This window comes from Camponotus vicinus, unplaced genomic scaffold, assembly GCF_025532165.1.
Source record: "Camponotus vicinus isolate PSW18456_S1 unplaced genomic scaffold, iyCamVici1.0 SCAF_1, whole genome shotgun sequence".
Classification (NCBI taxonomy): Eukaryota; Metazoa; Arthropoda; class Insecta; order Hymenoptera; family Formicidae; genus Camponotus; species Camponotus vicinus.
Window position 1 is genome coordinate 26,561,329 of NW_028141945.1, and position 18,373 is coordinate 26,579,701.

General features: G+C 30.4%; 1 long non-coding RNA gene across 1 annotated transcript; it reads left to right on the top strand.

Annotated features, from left to right (window-relative positions):
- Positions 1-691: 691 nt before the first annotated feature.
- Positions 692-17,637, top strand: LOC145976595 (uncharacterized). The gene is made up of 2 exons (XR_014440283.1): positions 692-822; positions 17,392-17,637. It is a non-coding gene; the product is annotated as an uncharacterized LOC145976595 (long non-coding RNA).
- Positions 17,638-18,373: the final 736 nt, after the last annotated feature.

The following is an 18,373-nucleotide window of genomic DNA, read 5'->3' on the forward strand; positions in this document are numbered from 1 at the left end:
TATGGCCCCCTCGAAACCAAACAACTTTTGTCTGAAATATTTTTCTCTCCCGGGCTTGGTTTTCGAGATATTCGACTGGTCGGATTAAAATGAAACACCCTGTATATGTATAATTTTTTAAATGTAGTATTTAATAATAGTTTGAAGTTAATTATATTAATATTTACAAATAGATATTATTTCAACCTTTTCTGAGCTTATATTTTTATTATTAAATATTAAATATTAGTGAAATATTTATTTTATTACTTAATATTTTTGTTCTTTTTATTTACTTTTCGTTTTTTTTTGTTTTTTTTTATTCATTTAATTATTTTTTATTTTAGATTTTTATTTGGTTTATTAAACTTTTTTCTTTTTACTCCCGACTGCTGCCAACCTACGGTTGGCAAAAGACGGAGGGAGTATGCGTTCCACCGAGCTCGGATCGGTACTCACAGCTTTTCTCGATAACAATAACATAGTTCGGTGTCATCTGTTGCACATCAGTTTTTTATTAACCAAGGATGGTTTAAAACATATAATTATTATTCTTTATTCTATTAATAAAAAGCGGAAAAACAATATTATTTCGCCGATACGTTCTCTCATTGGCTGCGAGCGAAACTAAGAAACAAAAATGATTTACCAATAAGATTCGTTCTAAGCATCCGTATAGGGAAAAATATAGTTGGAGACATCTCGAAGTAGTGGCGGCAATAATAATTGACATAACCCTACATGTCAAATTATTATTGTTGATTAATGATAATAAATTGTGAAAAATTGTAAAATTATTAAAAAATCAGCATGGATATATCTGAAGCAAGTGTTCCTAAACAGGTAAGCTTTTCTCTCTTTCTATTATTAATAATAATTATATTTACAGCAAAATCATAATAATAATATAATATAACACAAAGTCATAATAATAATATAATATAACATAATCAGAGAAAATAATCTTCTGCATAGCCATATAATTATGATTATATGATATTTCTACAATCATTCTTGGCTACGCAGCAAATATATAAACTTCTATGATTGCAAAAATACTATATAATTATAATCATAATTATGTGGCTACGCAGAAGATTCTCTCTCACATTATGTTATATTATTGTTGTATTATTTATTATTATGACTACGCTACAAATATATAAACTTTTACATAAATAATATAACACTGCAAGAGTAAATAATCTTCTGCGTAGGCATATAATTACGATTATATATTTCTACAATGATTCTTGGCTACACAACAAATATATAAACTTCTATGATTGCAGAAATACTATATAATCATAATTATGTGGCTATGCAAAAGATTCTTTCTCATGTTATGTTATTGTTGTATTATTTATTATTATAACTATGCTGCAAATAAACATAATTATTATTAATAAATAATACAACAATGAAATATAACATAATGTGAGAAAAAATCTGCATAGCCACATAATTATGATTATATAGTATTTCTGCAATCATAGAAGTTTATATATTTCTTGCGTAGCCAAGAATGATTGTAAAAATATTATATAATCATAATTATATGGCTACGCAGAAGATTATTTACTCTTGCATTATGTTATATTATTTATGTAAAAGTTTATATATTTGTAGCATAGTCATAATAATAAATAATACAACAATAATATAACATAATGTGAGAGAGAATCTTTTGCATAGCCACATAATTATGATTATATAGTATTTCTGCAATCATAGAAGTTTATATATTTGCTGCGTAGCCAAGAATGATTGTAGAAATATCATATAATCATAATTATATGGCTACGCAGAAGATTATTTTCTCTCATTATGTTATATTATATTATTTATTATTATGACTATGCTGAAAATAAAATAATTATTATTATGACTATGCTGCAAATAAAATAATTATTATTAATAAATAATACAACAATAATATAACATGATGACAATAATATAACATGAGAGAAACCTTTTGCGAAGCCATAAATGATGATATGATTATGATGGTATGATATTTCTACAATCATTCTTGGCTATGCAACAAATATATAAACTTCTATGATTGTAGAAATACTATATAATCATAATTATGTGACTATGTAGAAGATTCTGTCTCGCATTATGTTACATTATTAGATACAAATTATTACATGCATATTATTTAATAACAAAAACAAAATGTAAAAAATATAATTGTGAAATAATAAAAAAGTAATAATAATATATATAAATAATAAATAAAAAAAGTATAAAATAGAAAAAACAAAAATAATAATAATGATAAATAAAATAATAAATAAAAAAAAGTATAAAATAAAAAACAAATAATATAAATTTAAAATAATAAAAAAAATTAATTAAAAAAATAAAATAAAAACAAGTAAAGAAGTAAATAAACTACAGCTTTTAAAAGAATGAAATAAAAAAAGTTTTTTAGAAAAAAAAGTACTCCCGACTGCTGCCAACAAAAAGTATAAGATAAAAAAAAACTAAAATAAACAAAAAATCTAAAATAAAAAATTAAATAAGTTAAAAGAAAAATTATATAAAAAAATAAAGACAGAACGAAAAAATAAATAAAAAGGAATAAAATAAAAACAAAAACAAAAAAGTAAATAATAAAAAACAAGAATTTAACAAATATTTAATAATAAAAAATGTAAAATTAAAAAAGTTTGAAATAACATTTATATCTATTTGTAAGTACTAATAATTAATAATTAACTTCAAATTAATATTAAATATTACATTTAAAAAATTATACATGAGGAAAGTAATAATTATTATTATTTCAATTTATTCATATTTGAATTTACTCTTTCCACATATAATTTATTATTATTAATTCCACATTTTACAAGAGCAGTCGGGAGACGCCGCGCTAGATTTAAAACATACGCACATACATGCATACACTCATGTACACATACGGAACACACTTACAAGAGGAGTATCAGGTAGTGCGATCACCAATTTTGACAAACTTTAAATATGTTTTAGAGCGGCGTCTCCCGACTGCTCTTGTAAAATGTGGAATTAATAATAATAAATTATATGTGGAAAGAGTAAATTCAAATATGAATAAATTGAAATAATAATAATTATTACTTCCCTCATGTATAATTTTTTTTAAATGTAATATTTAATATTAATTTGAAGTTAATTATTAATTATTAGTACTTACAAATAGATATAAATGTTATTTCAAACTTTTTTAATCTTACATTTTTTATTACTTTTTATTTTATTACTTATTATGTTCTTTTTTACTATTTTATATATCTACTTTTTAATTTATTATTTATCATTAGGCTTTTTTTTATTTTTACTATTTTTATTTATTAAACTTCTTTTATAATGATTGAAACGTTGTACTTTTGTTGGTAGCAGTCGGGAGTATTTCTTTTTTTAAAAAAGTTTTTTAATTATTTCATTCTTTTAAAAGCTCTGTGTATATGTGTGTGTGCGTGAAGCTAAACATATTGCTCAAAACCCAATAAAATTCTATTCAACTAAATTTGTATAGACGCATAAGCATGAATAATTAATTAAGGATAATTATTTTCTGTTTTCTTAAAATTCTTTTTCTCTCCTTTATTCTGGGTTGTTATTATAATTTGGATATAGTCTATCGATGACCTTTTTTTACTTGTCCTCTTCGCAGATAGTAAGGCGCAATATTGCTGCAATTATGCACATTATGAGTGCGGCGCAATCATGCAGCCAGTATACATAGTGCAACCATGCTGTTTATTATTACAAATATTTATCTTCTTTCTTCTTTAAATTCTTCTCTCTTTTATTTTTCATTGTAACTATAATTTGGATATATAGTTTATCGATGATCTTTTTTACTTAATTCCTCTTCCTGCAGATAGTAAGGCGCTATATTGCTGTCAGTATACACATTATGAGTGCGGCGCAATTATGCAGCCAATATATATCATCATGCGCTGCTATTCTTCTTTCTTCATATTTCCTCATCCTATACATATGTACAGTTTTAATTATTATTATCATCTAACATGTAACATAAAATATAATAATAATAAACAATAAAAATTACATTATAAACAATAATAATTACATTATTTACCACGCGACTTCAATATGCTTTGCATTTTTCCAAGTATTTCTGTAATCTTCCAAATATTCTGTAATCTTTTTAATTAATAAATGTATCACAAAAGAAAGAAAAAGAAAAAGAAAGAAACAGAGAGAGATCATAATAATAATATTTACATTTAAATATATAATAATTATGGTTATGCAGCAAATATATAAACTTCTGTATAACTATAATTATAATTATGTAGACAAATATATAAATTCATGTGTAATAAATATAGTCATTTAGAAAATTATCCATATTTATAAATATAATACATATCAATTGTATACAATTATCTTATGTAAGTATATTATTTAAATAGTAGTATATATTTGTAATTTATATATTTGTGTAGTCATAATAATAAATAATACAACATAATGAGAGAAAGAATCTTCTGCGTAGTCACATAATTATGATTATATAGTATTTCTGCAATTATAGAAGTATATATATTTGTTGCATAGCCAAGAATGATTGTAGAAATATCATATAATCATAATTATACGTGGAAGATTATTTACTCTCACATTATGTTATATTATTTATGTAAAAAAATTTATTTATTTACAACGTAGTCATAATTATTTACTCTCACATTATGTTATATTATTTATGTAAAAAAATTTATTTATTTGCAGCATAGTCATAATAATAAATAATACAACAATAATATAACATAATGAGAAAAAGAATCTTCTGCGTAGCCACATAATTATGATTATATAGTATTTCTGCAATCATAGAAGTTTATATATTTGCTGCGTAGCCAAGAATGATTGTAGAAATATCATATAATCATAATTATATGGCCATATGATATTTTTATTACAATCATTCTTGGCTACGCAGCAAATATATAAACTTCTATGATTGCAGAAATACTATATAATCATAATTATGTGGCTACGCAGAAGATTATTTACTCTCACATTATGTATATTATTTATGTAAAATAAAATTTATTTATTTGCAGCATAGTCATAATAATAAATAATACAACAATAATATAACATCATGAGAGGAAGAATCTTCTGCGTATCCAAGAATGATTGTAGAAATATCATATAATCATAATTATATGGCTACGCAGAAGATTATTTTCTCTCATTATGTTATATTATATTATTTATTATTATGACTTTGCTATAAATATTATTATTATGACTTGCTGTAAATAAAAGTAATTATTATTAATAATAGAAAGAGAGAAAAACTTACCTGTTTAGGAACACTTGCTTCAGATATATCCATATTATCCATGCTGATTTAAACTTTTTTTATTTAATAATTTAATAACTTTACAATTTTTCACAACAATTTATTACCATTAATCAACAATAATAATTTGACATGTAGGATTATGTCAATTATTATTGCCGCCACTACTTCGAGATGTCTCCAACTATATTTCCCTATACGGATGCTTAGAACGAATCTTGTTGGTGAATCATTTTTGCTTCTTAGTTTCGCTCGCAGCCAATGAGAGAACGAATAGACGAAATAATATTGTTTTTCCGCTTTTTATTAATAGAATAAAGAATGATAATTATATGTTCTAAACCATCCTTGGTTAATAAAAAACTGATGTGCATAAGATGACACCGAACTATGTTATTGTCATCGAGAAAAGCTGTGAGAACCGATTCTAGCTCGGTGAAACGCATACTCTCTCCGTCTTTTGCCAACCGTAGGTTGGCAGCAGTCGGGAGTAAAAAACTAAAAATAATTTTCTCCTAAATAGCATTTTGTAAAAAATAAAAATTCAAAATTAAATATGAAATTAGTAATTATAACTAGCCAAATACTTAAAAGCAATTCAATTTGTGAGAGTCTGTAATTTGAAATAATATTTGCCGTAAAAACCATCTTACTTTATAAAAATGTTATACATAGATTTTCCCCATGAAATTAAAACGAATTTCATTTTTATTAAAAATAACTTGTTTTTAAAATAAATTTAATTTTTGTATGATATGCATTTCAAGTAATTCGAGGAATCTACATTTTATTTAAGCAACGGAAATGATCGGATGTAGAAAAATAATTATAGATTAAAGTTTGTTTACATGCTTATTATTTATAATTAGTGATATATCTTTCAGCATACATATATACATATACATATGATAATGTGATTAAAGAAACTTTTCTTCCCGTTTGTCGTGCTTAATAAATGCGACATTCATTGATTTATAGCAATATATCCCATATTGAAGAGGCGAAATTTTTGTTATATTTGATGAACTCGGGCGCGCTAGTCGAGTTTAGCGGTTTTTATTTAAACGAGAAATCACTGTACATAGCGCTTAAGCATTTATTTATGTCGTGCTTTTATAAATGCTCCGTAGTATTTTATTTAGTGTATTATTCGCGAGGTTCACAACGTTATTTAATGCGTATTACGAGCGTTACGCATTAATTATTTCGTACAATATACTCGTCTGTCGAGAGAAAATACTAACTAAACGGTCGAGCAAAATGAATTATGGCGGTAAACGGTGACAGATTCTTTCTCAGCGAAGGATAATTTAATCTTATACGGATTGAAAGCTAGAGTGAGATGTAAAATCGGCGATAAGACGATTTTTTTTGTGATATTTCAAAATTATCTAAATTTTCTATCCTTTGGCATACTTCCTTAAAATCAATCGATTTTACGTTATGTATCCAGCCCATTTCACCCGATCTCCCTTCGATTCTTTTTTTATTTTTCCATCGCGAGTCTCAGCATGTATTATCTTATGACTAACTGTCATATGTATAATAGAAATTAATAGTGAATAATCCTATTAATGAAATGTACAAAACAACTTTCAACGATTTTCCGCACACGTCGAAATAAGCAATAAATCAAATTCGCGACAGTATATTAAAGATGTGAAAACGATTACTGCTAGATGAATGGGAATCGATTCTGAATAAAATTGCTGAGAAATTGATTTGCCACTTTTTTGTGTGTTACGTATTTACCGAGAGAATAAATTTAATTTATCGCGAAAAATCGATAGAATAAGAATTTATTTTGAATGAAATTATGGGAGATTGATCGGCACTTAACACTATACGTTGGAATAGTATAATTCTTAAGCGACGAATTAGTCTCGTAGCGACGTGGAACGACAGCGGAACAATCCTCTCCATGGAGAGTTTAAGTCGAGATCTCGATGTATAACGATTACAAACGTCTCTCGCTGATTTATTAAATAGCTCCGTTGTTTGTTTTACGCTCGCCTTCGTGCTAACGATAAATCCGATACGAGTTAGTTTCTTAATTCTTTACTATATTATAATTACTGTACTTATATCTATAGTTAGTTTCTTATTTCTCTCCTATATTATAGATAATTACTATACTTATATCTTATATTATAAATACTCAACTTTTAATGTTAAACATTCTGAAATTAGAGCTCGATTTTAATCTTGATAATGAGAAAATCGGAATCTATTAAAGATTTAATAATGAATATATTTTTTAATTATATATTTATATTATATTATTTTTACATTTATATTTTATATTTAATTATATTATATATTATAAGATATATATTTAATTATATCATAACTTCTGGGATATTTAGTATGTATTTCTATCGATAAAGTTGATATAATATTATATTATTTAATTTTCAATGCTAAATATTCTTACAATTAAAGCATCTTATTTTTACAATTAGTTTTAATTTTAATACTGAGGAAATCGAAATATTAAAAATTTAATAATGAATATATTTTATTATATATTGATTATATATTTTTTTATTATATTATTTTTATATCGAATAACTTCTGGACAGTTGATGTATATTTCTCTCTATAAAGTGGAATAATATAGAGTCCACTAGTAACAAAAATACTAAAGAAATAGGCCGATGTAAAAATATTGATTTCACATATTTCCACAAATAATGCTAATGAAAATTCAGAACAATTGAAATAAATTCTATTCGTTGTCCATTCGTCTGTACTCTAATCTAAAGTATCTACAGCTAAAGCAATTAATCTTCTCTTTTTAATTGGCATAAAGTCACCATCTTCATCGCTCGAAATATTTGGAAGTACTACTTGAATGAAAAAGAAAAAACCGCATAAAATGAGAATGGAAGCTGAGTATAAAAAGTCTGAGTAAACAAGGAGAGCTTACTATGCATAAAAACAACTCGCATAAAAAAAATGCTGTGTAAATCGAGGGATGAGTGTATGCGTGCTGTGTAAATATATATATATATATATATATATATTTAATTGTGCGATATTTATGTTTGTCTTAAGTAAATGGAATCGTACATATATACAAACACATAGATATATTTGTACATACTTAATATATATATACAGGGTGACCCATTTTAACTTAGGCAGCCAAATAACTCGAAAAATAAGCAAGATAGAGAAAAATGTTTTAGACAAAAGTTGTATGGTTTCGAGGGGGCCATAAGATGGTATCATTGGTTTGACCTTGAAGAGTCATTTGAAGGTCACGTGAAGGTCACTTCAATTTTTTTAAATGGAACATCCTATATTCTTTTACATATTCTTGTAGCTCATCTCGAGAGCTTTCCAAAACACTATAATTAAGTTAGTTTTCGTTAAGTACTTCCCAAGTTATGAGGCTTGAAATCATTTCTTAATTTTACATAAACCGTAAAATACTTTGTAAAATATTCATTTTTCGATTATCTTACCTTAATAGTTTTATGTACAAAATAATGAGAGGAATCAATTGGTGTAAAGAAAACACATAGTTGTTTCGAAGAAAAAATATGTAATTTGCAATTAACAATTCCATATTTTTTCTTAAAAACAACTATGTGTTTTCTTTACACCAATTGATTCCTCTCATTATTTTGTACATAAAAGTATTAAGGTAAGATAATCGAAAAATGAATATTTTACAAAGTATTTTACGGTTTATGTAAAATTAAGAAATTATTTCAAGCATCATAACTCAAAAAGTACTTAACGGAAAGGTACTTAATTATAGTGTTTTGGAAAGCTCTCGAAATAAGCTACAAGAATGTATAAAAATATATAGGGTATTCCATTTAAAAAAATTGAAGTGACCTTCACGTGACCTTCAAATGACTCTTCAAGGTCAAACCAATGATACCATCTTATGGCCCCCTCGAAACCATACAACTTTTGTCTAAAACATTTTTCTCTATCTTGCTTATTTTTCGAGTTATTTGGCTGCCTAAGTTAAAATGGGTCACCCTGTATATATATGCGTACATATATGTACGATAAATTATAACGCTGCCTAAGCAGCTTGCGGGTCCTGTGTGCTGTGCCGTACGGCCTTATATACTGTATCTGTTGGATTTCACTCTCGCGTTAAGTGCTCCCATGTTCGCCGCCTAGTGGCGAGGTGCGAAACATGGATGTGTGTAAATGCTACTGAATGTCTTCTTTGGTAACTATTTGGTAGATATACATTCACACTTAAAAAAACGGGCCATTAAATTTTAGCACAATTTTTTAACATCTTTCAAGCAATAAATCAGCGAAAAAAGTTTTTTCAAAAAAAAAAATACTCCCGACTGCTGCCACCAATAATTACAAAATAAAAAAGTAATTAATAAATTAAATGATAAAATATATAAAATAAAAGAAAAAGAAAAAAGTTTAATAAAAAACAAGAAATAAACATCTAAAATAAAAAAAATTAATTAAATAAATTTTTAAAAAATAAAAAAACAAAAAGTAAATAAGACAAAAATATATATACAGGGTGATTCATATAAAGTGACCGATGTGAATATTAGCTAAAGTTGAAGAGCTATGAAAAAATTTTTATACCAAAAGATGTTTGACACAGAGGGGGACATCGTATGATGCAAACGATATTTTTATAGATGAAGGCATTAAGGAGATTTCAAGATCAACTTAATTTTTTTTAATGGAACCCCTATTTTTATTACATATTCTTGTAGCTCATCTCGAGAGCTTTCCAAAACACTATAATTAAGTTAGTTTTCATTAAGTACTTTCCGAGTTATGAAGCTTGAAATCATTTCTTAATTTTACATAAACCGTAAAATATCTTGTAAAATATTCATTTTTCGATTATCTTACCTTAATACTTTTACGTACAAAATAATGAGAGGAATCAATTGCAATTAACAATTACATATTTTTTCTTCGAAACAACTATATGTTTTCTTTACACCAATTGATTCCTCTCATTATTTTGTACGTAAAAGTATTAAGGTAAGATAATCGAAAAATGAATATTTTACAAGATATTTTACGGTTTATGTAAAATTAAGAAATGATTTCAAGCCTCAACACTCGGAAAGTACTTAATGAAAACTAACTTAATTATAGTGTTTTGGAAAGCTCTCGAGATGAGCTACAAGAATATGTAATAAAAAATAGGGGGTTCCATTTAAAAAATTTAAGTTGATCTTGAAATCTCCTTAATGCCTTCATCTATAAAAATATCGTTTGTATCATACGATGTCCCCCTCTGTGTCAAACATCTTTTGGTATAAAAATTTTTTCATAACTCTTCAACTTTAGCTAATATTCACATCGGTCACTTTATATGAATCACCCTGTATATATATGTATATATATATAAAAATATATAAATAAAAAATATATAAATAATATATAATAATATATAAATAAGAAAATATATATATGTATATAATTACATTTATTTAATATTATATACAATAATATGTACATTATCTATGTACAAGTTTATATTTGCAGCATAGTTATAATAAATAATACAATGATAACATAATGTGAGTAAAAATAACTTTCTGCGCAGCTATATAATTATGATTATATGATATTTTGCATATAAATAATTAATAAGAGTGAATATTAGGGTTGCGCAACAACATAACATAATGTAAGAATGAATATTAGAGCTGCGCAGCAACATAACATATAGTAAGAGTGAATATTAGGGCTGCGCAGCAACATAATATAATGAATGAATAATCTTCTGCAAGTCACATAATTATGATTATATAGTATTTCTGCAATCATAAAAGTTTATATATTTGCTGCATAGCCAAGAATGATTGTAGAAATATCATATAATCATAATTATATGGCTACACAGAAAATTATATTCTCTCATATTATGTTATATCACATTATTTATTATTATGATTATGCTGCAAATAAAAATAATTATTATTAATAAATAATACAACAATAATATAACATAATGTGAGAAAGAATCTTCTGCATAGTTACATAATTATGATTATATAGTATTTCTGCAATCATAGAAGTTTATATATTTGTTGCATAGCCAAGAATGATTGTAGAAATATCATATAATCATAATTATATGGCTATGCAGAAGATTATTTTCTCTCATTATGTTATATTATATTATTTATTATTATGACTTTGCTGTAAATAAAAGTAATTATTATTAATAATAGAAAGAAAGAAAAGTTTACCTGTTTAGGAACATTTTTTTCAGATATATCCATATTATCCATGTTTATTTAAACTTTTTCAATAACTTTATTGACAACAATTTATTATCAATAATCAACAATAATAATTTGACATGTAGGGTTATGTCAATTATTATTGCCGCCACTACTTCGAGATATCTCCAACTATATTTCCCTATACGGAATTCCCTATGCTTAGAACGAATCTTATTGATGAATCATTCTTGCTTCTTAGATTAACTCGCAGTCAATGAGAGCACGTATAGACGAAATAATATTGTTTTTCCGCTTTTTATTAATAAAATAAAGAATGATAATTATATGTTCTAAACCATCCTTGGTTAATAAAAAACTGATGTGCAAAAGATGACACCGATAACTATGTTATTGTTATCGAGAAGAATGGAAACAACCGATCCGAGCTCGGTGAAATGCATACTCCCTCCGTCTTTTGCCAACCGTAGGTTGGCAGCAGTCGGGAGTAAAAAAGGAAAAAAACAGTTTATTATTTCTGTTAAAATAAACTTTTTTGAAAAATAGCACATGTGTATTTCTCTTTTATATTTTCCTATTCAAATTTTACATTTTTATGAATATTATTTGTAGAAGAGGTACAAATATTACATACATATGCAACTTTTATTTCGAACAGCAAATGAGTCAGCCGACGTGATGGATATATTATTGAATTTGATAAAAAAATAAACAGAAAATGATGGCGACGTATTTTTTAGAATTAGGCGGTATATAAAATAAATTGAATAAAAATTAAATTAATCAGAATATTAATCACAACTCATTCCACCGATATACCACGCTATACAGGGTGTCCCATTTTAAAAAACGCACCTCGATAATTCTTCAACGAAGCGTTTTCAGCAAAAATATTTCAGACAAAAGTTGTATGGTTTCAAGGGGGACATAAGATGGTGTCATTAATTTGACCTTGAATAGTTACTTGAACATTACGTGAAGGTCACCTTCAATTTTTTAAATGGAACCGCCTACTTTTTATTACGCACTTTTGTAGCTTATCTCGAGAGCTTTTCAAAACACTATAATTAAGTTAGTTTTCATTAAGTACTTTCCGAGTTATGAGGCTTGTAATCATTTCTTAATTTTACACATAAACCGTAAAATATCCATTTTTCGATTATCTTATCTTAACACTTTTATGTACAAATTAATGAGAGGAATCAATTGGTGTAAAGAAAACACATAGTTAATTTTAAAAAACATTGTAATTATCGAGGTGCGTTTTTTAAAATGGGACACCCTGTATATATTGTTGTGTCCACGAAACGATATATCGAACGCGCGTGACACAACCGATCGGCACACGCTACTGACGCGATATTCGCGCACTCGTAAATAATAACACGAATGTTTTAGAAACACGAACACAGGAACTTTAATAAATCACAATGATAATTAACAAGAACACAGAATATCCACAAAATAGGCCACGGATATACACGCGTCCGCACAGCTTGATCGATGTCTCCAGACTCTCTAACCGTCGTTGTTTATTAAGCAACGTCTTGACGACGCACTCGGAGACGATCTTCTACCGTCGATGTACTTCCTGCCAAACAATACAATGGATGTTAAATATATTCGCAGAAAAGGAACGCGAGGACGGAACAATATTTTACTGATAACAAACGTACAATCTTTTGATCCTCTCATAGTTCAGTATCTTTATTCATCCCCTTGGGGTTTGAAGGCGCTTTTTTGAGGAGCGCTCCCGAACCTCTCACAAACTAAAAGGAACAAACTTCTCCCCCCCGACCTGGCCCTTGTGCGACCATTACATTCTAAATTACCCTCACCCTCCCCACGCATCCTCCCCCTCCTTGCCCTCCCACCCTCGTCCTCTCTGTCTCCCGCCTGGCTCCTGACCCTCCTTCTCCTGCCTATGTTTCCTTTTTGTGGTTGACCGCTTCCTCTCCACCTCTCCCTCTTCTCTCTTTTCTCCTGTCCCTTGTTTCCTCCGTCCTGTCTCTCTTCCTTCCTCTTATTTATTCCTTCCGCTCTCATCCTCTCCTTTCCCTTTTCCTTCCTGCACCGGACATGACTGTAAAGACTAGACAGAACAAAAAATTAATCCAAAAAATAGCTGCTATCGACTCCTCCTCTCTACGCCCTTCATTTCCAACATTTCCCTTCATCCCCCTCTCCTATCCTTCCCTACCTTTCTTCTTCTACCCCTGATCTCTCCCCCTTGTCCCTACTCATCCCCCCTTCCTCCTCCTCCCCTCTCTCCATTTCCTACCTTCCTCACACTCTTTCCCTCTCACCCTTTCTTTCTATTCATCGCTTTCCTCCTCTGTTTCCTCCGTCTCCTCATACCACCTATCTCCCTCCAAATCCCATCCCCAAGCCCTTCCGTCTATCCAGATCCTTCTGTTTGTAGTTACAACAACCCTCCCCCTCGCCCTCTCCGTCCTAGCCCTCTCCACCAGCTTCCACCTCACCCTTCTCTCCTCCATCGTCAGATCCTCGTCTACCCCCACCCCCCAATTTCTCCTTATCTCCCATCCTCTCTCCAACAACTCCTTCTTATCTTCCACCTTCCCCATCTTCACAATTAACACCATTCCCACGCTCCCCCTCCTCTCCCTAACCTCCCTAATTTCCACTCTTCTCCCCAATTCCTCCCTCATGATCCCCTCTATCAACCTATTCCTTTCCTCCGCACTGCCCCCCTCTACACCTCTCCACACCACATTCCTCCTTCTTTCCTTCCTCTTCTCCGCCTCTTCCCCTTTCTCTCTTTCCTTCCTCTCTAACTCCCTTCTCTCTCTCTCCTTCCTCACTCTCTCCCTCCTCTCTTCAAACTTCGTCCACACTTCCTCTCCTGTTGTTCTCTTGCCCTTCTCTCCTAAATCATCTCATTTCTCCTCTCCTTCTCCCATCTCAGCCTTCCTCTTCTTCCTTCTTTCCTCCTGTTCCTCTTCCACCATCCTCCACCACTCTTCCTCCCTCTCCTCATCTTCTATACTTTCTTCTCCTCCACTCTCCCTTCCTCTCTCTACCCCCCGTCCCTCCTTTTTGCCCACCTACCTCTTCCCTCCGCTTTCCCTCCCCCCGCTTCCTTTCTTTCCCCTCTACATCCTTTGCCTTCTTCTTCTCTTCCACCTCGTCTACTCCTCCTCTGTCATCCTCCCTCTCACTCCACTTGTTCCTTCTCTCACCATCTACCACCCTCCTTCCTTCCTCCTTCTTCTCTCTTGTCTCCTTCCTCCCCTCTGTTATTTTCCCCTTCCCTATCCTTAACTCCTTCACCTTCCTGTCTTCCCCCCGTCCCTTCTTTTTCTCGCCTACCTCTTCCATCCGCTTCCTCTCCCCCCGCTTCCTTTCTTTCCCTTCTCTATCCCCTGCCTTCTCCTTTTCTTCCTCCTCATCTACTCCTCTTCTACCATCCTCCCCCTCACTCCACTTGCTCTTCCTCTCTCCGTCATCCGCCCTTTTTCCTTCCGCTTTCTTCTCTCTTGTCTCCTTCCTCCCCGCTATTGTATTCCCCTTGCCTACCTTTAACTCCTCCACCTTCCCACCTTCCTCTCTTCCTCCCCCTTCCTCCTTTTTTCTCCTTTCATCTTCTTCTTTGCCCTCCTCTCCTGCGCCTTCCCTCTCCGTCCTAATCTCATCTCCCTCGCTCTCCCTATCGACCCCCCTTCTCCTCTCCATCCCCCTTACTAACCTCCTCAGTACCAATACCATCTCCACCATCACCTTCCTCAGCTCCCTGACCTCCTCCACTAGCTCTCCACCTTCCATCCTGCTGTCCGTCTTTTGCTTATTCACTAACACTCTCGTACTCTTCATCACCTCAATCGATCTACGCATCGATCTCTCTATCTCCCGCTTCCTTCTTCCGGTCCCTGGCGCCATCCATCTATCGTTCGCTTCCTTACTCCAGCCTCTGGCGCCATCTCCACTCTCCATCTCTGCCGCTTCACTCTCTCCTTCCTTCTGCTTCCCGCGCCATCTTCACTCTCCATCTCCGTCACTCTTCCCGCCTCTCCCTCCATCCGCCATTTCACAACTCAGCACTTTTTCCATCAGCTTTTCTCTTCCAAAAACTCTCCAACCTTTCTCTCTCCAACTCTGCCTCCACTTCTATCCACTCCCCCGGTCTACCTCCGCCTCCTCCTCCGCTCCCAGCTCTCATCTCCTCTTCCAACCATCCTCTTTTCCTTCTACTATCGGCTCACACCTCCACACCTGTCACCTCTATACTCGCATAACCAGTTCCGCCTTGATCCTCTCATAGTTATCACGATTAATCGGAGATAATAATTAACTTTTTTTAATTGCAGTATCTTTTTATGTATATATTAATATTATTTGTGTGTATTAATGTTATTTATATGTTATAGATTAGATAGATTAGATAGATAGATTTATTTATTTCTTGCCTTTCGGCATTAAAAGGGGTTTTACATAAAATGTACATTGCAAATTTTATAACATGCTTAAATTATGTTGTTTCTTATCCTAAATAATTTCAATTACTTCTAGATTGTCTTTAATAATTTCTTTGGTTTTATTCTCTTTTCTTAATCTAGAATTATCTTCATCCAACCAATTTCCTCTCCCTCTTCTCTTAAAATTTGATTCATTCTTTTATTATTCCTCGTATCTTCTGTACAATTTATTGCAAAATGATCTAATGTTTCTACTTCCTTCATATTCTGACATATTCTATACAGTTTCTTCTTCTGTTCACGCCAAAATTTATTCCGGAGTTCTTCGTTTCCACATCTAAATCTTGCTATGATCTTTTGAACATCTTTCTGACCTTGTTTTCTTAAATATTCTAGTATTCCTATCGTGGATAACTCTCTATATTTTATATCTAGAATTCTGAATTTTATTCTATTGAGCCTGTTTTTGATTCTCTACATCTCTTTCACTTAGCTACTATATTACTTCGAAACTTTCTTAATCTTTTAATTTCTGTCCCGGACATTTCATCTCTTCAAAAATACATTTCTCTGTCTATTTCCCATCTATTTTTGAGCTTCCCTATTTTTGTCTATTTCCCTAAAACATTCTATCTATACCTTATTGTTCGATTTCTCTCTAATTTTTTCTTCAAAACTCACAGCTCTTTTACCTGTCTCTATTCTTAAAAGTTATCTTTTTGTTTCTTCCCTAACGTATTGATATATTAATTCACTGTGATACTTTAGCAGATTTAAATTATTGTTACGAAAAATTTATGACTATATTATTAACATTTTGTTGCAAAGAGGCTCATGATAGCATTATTGATATCAGTAAATTTCACTCTTTCAAATAAAATTATGATAGCGATATATGCAAGATAAACTCTGATTTCGAAAATAACGCAGATTTTCTAGACTGATTTGTGTGCATCGGATTCGTATCTTTTAATTATTAATTTACACAAAAATGCTATTCTGCATTTAGATCCAAAATTTGTAGGAAGCTCTGATAAGCAACGAGCAATTACAGCATTTTAAAATTATTTGAAAGAAAGTGCTTTCTTAGATATATCAGGTACAAATATATGTAATAGTCTAATAATATTGCGCGAAGTAACATGTAATAATATAATTCTTCAAAACGATAATTTTAATTGTGGAATATATGTAATATATTATCTAGATTGTATAAAATATGCGATAAACCGTTTGATACAATCTTTAAATCTACTGAATACAAAATTACTGTTGCTGAAACTTTATTAACATCATCTAGATGTATGAAAAATATTTGTCAATATTGTTTTAGTGGTATGTGTTCTATGCTGTGCTATATTGTACTATTCTACATGTATATGATGTATTTTGTTATTTATATTACTTTCTAAAATATGTACTTTCGTTCCAGGAACGTTCCAAACTTCAATCAGCTGAATATTTTTGCATCTGTCTTTATTGCGCCGCCTCCTGTTGTTCTTCGATGCTTTTCATTTATGGTCTGAAGAATTTTTACCCACGTTGATTCGATGATAACTGAATCAATTATGTCATCATTAATTATAAACTTATATTCTCTTATTCTCGCAATATGATTCTTATTATATATATTATGTGCGATGTTTTCAATAAAAATAAAATTATTTTGTTGCGCAAACCTGCTTGATTTTTTAAACTTAAGCGTTTATGGCGGGAAAGAAATTTAACAATTAAGGAAGCACTAAACGAAAAAAGTTTGACGGAAACAAGATAGAATTATTCTCACATACATCCCTATCTTTACTCTCCGTGCTCGGAGAGAATGCTTATTTTTATAAATCGACACCAGCGTCCAGTAATTTAAAAAAAAAAACAGTGTGAGGATCGACCGTTAGAGAAACAATAATCTCACATATGTGTGTTTGACTACACATACTTTTATATAATTTTTGGAATGGGGGGAGGAATAGGAAGGGCGACATCGCAGAAAATGTTTATTTTGCTGGATCGGGATTCGATTTCGAAATCCTTCATAGGGCAAGCAATTACTTTGCCGCCTTAACCATCCGCTGCCCCCTCACCAGTATCCAGTATTTACAGTCTTACTGCAGTACTGGACTTAATATTTAAGAAAACAAGGTCAGAAAGATTTTCAAAAGATTATAGCGAGATTTAGATGTGGAAACGAAGAACTCCGAATAAATAAATTTTGGCGTGAACAGGAGAAGAAACTGTGTAGAATATATCAGAAGGAAGTAAAAACATTAAAGTATTTATATAGCAACAAATTGTACAGAAGATACGAGGAATAATAAAAGACTGAGTCAAATTTTAGGAGAAAAGGGAGAGGGAATTAGTTGGATGAAGAAAATTCTAGGATAAGGAAAGAGAATAAAAGCAAAGAAATGATTAAA